This window comes from Arvicola amphibius, chromosome 3 (genome assembly GCF_903992535.2).
Source record: "Arvicola amphibius chromosome 3, mArvAmp1.2, whole genome shotgun sequence".
NCBI classification, from domain to species: Eukaryota; Metazoa; Chordata; class Mammalia; order Rodentia; family Cricetidae; genus Arvicola; species Arvicola amphibius.
Window position 1 is genome coordinate 52,147,317 of NC_052049.1, and position 1,819 is coordinate 52,149,135.

Consider the following 1,819-nt stretch of genomic DNA (forward strand, 5'->3'; position numbering starts at 1 on the left):
TATGAGTGAGTACATATTATATTTGTCTTTCTGGGTCTGGGTTACCTCACTTAATATGATGTTTTCTAGATCCATTAATTTGCCTGTAAAATTCAAGATGACATTATTTTTTTCTGCTGTGTAGTACTCCATTGTATACATGTACCACACCTTTTTTATCCATTCTTCGGTCAAGGGGTATTTAGTTGTTTCCAGGTTCTGGCTATGACAAATAATGCTGCTTTGAACATAGTTGAGCACATGCCTTGTGGTATGACTGAGAATCATTTGGATATATACCCAAAAGTGGTACTGCTGGGTCTTGAGGGAGGTTGTTTCCATTGTCATACTGATTTCCAAAGGGGTTGTACCAGCTTGCATTCCCACCAGCAATGCAGAAGTGTTCCCTTTACCCCACAACCTCTCCAGCATAAGTTGTCATCAGTGTTTTTGATCTTGGCCATTCTTACAAGTATAAGATGGAATCTCAGAGTTGTTTTTATTTGCATTTCTCTGATGACTAAGGATATTGAGCATTTCCTTAAGTGTCTTTCAGCCATTTTAGATTCCTCTGTTGAGAGTTCTCTGTTTAGGTGTGTACCCCATTTTTTTATTTGGTTATTTGTTCTTTTGATGATCAATTTCTTGAGTTCTCTGTATATTTTGGAGATCAACCCTCTATCTGATGTGGGATTGGTGAAGATCTTTTCCCATTCTGTAGGCTGCTGTTTTGTCTTGTTGACCATGTCCTTTGCTTTACAGAAGCTTCTCAGTTTCAGGAGGTCCCATTTATTAATTGTTTCTCTCAGTGTCTGTGCTACTGGGGTTATATTTAGGGAGTGCCAATGCATTCAAGTGTACTTCCCACTTTCTCTTCTATGAGGTTCAGTGTGGTTGGTTTTATGTTGAGGTCTTTGATCCATTTGGACTTGAGTTTGTGCATGGTGATAGATATGGGTCTATTTTCATTCTTCTACATGTTGATATCTAGTTATGCCAGCACCATTTGTTGAATATGCTTTCTTTTTCCCATTTTATATATTTTTGCTTCTTTATCAAAAATCAGGTGTTCATAGGTGTGTGGATTGTTATCCAGGTCTTCAGTTCGGTTCCATTCGTCCTGTCTGTTTTAATGCCAATATCAGGCTGTTTTCATTACTGTAGCTCTGTAATAGAGTTTGAAGTCAGGGATTGTGATGCCTCCAGAAGTTTCTTTATTGTACAGGATTGTTTTGGCTATCCTGGATTTTTTTTTTTATTTTCCATATGAAGTTGAGTATTGTTCTTTCAAGATCTGTGAAGAATTTTGCTGGGATTTTGAAGGGCATTGCATTGAATCTGTAGATTGCCATTTTTAATATGTTAATTCCACCTACCCAAGAGCATGGGAGATCGTTCCATTTTCTGGTGTCTTCTTCAATTTCTTTCTTCAAAGATTTAAAGTTCTCATAATACAGGTCTTCCACTTGTTTGGTTAGAGTTACTTCAAGATATTTTATGCTATCTGTGGCTATTGTGAAGGGTAATGTTTCTCTGATTCCTTTCTTGGCCCACTTATCATCTGTGTACAGGAGGTTTAATAAATTTTTTTAGTTAATCTTATATCCTACTACATTACTGTAAGTGTTTATGTGTTGTAGAAATTCCTTGGTAGAATTTTTGGGGTCTCTTACATAAATTATCACATCATCAGCAAATAGTAGAGTTTGATTTTTTTCTTTTCCATTTTTGTATCCCCTTGATACAAAGGAGTTTTGTTGTCTTAGTGCTCTAGCTAGGACCTCAAGAACTATATTGAATAGATATGGAGATAGTGGACAACCTTGTCTTGTTCCTGATT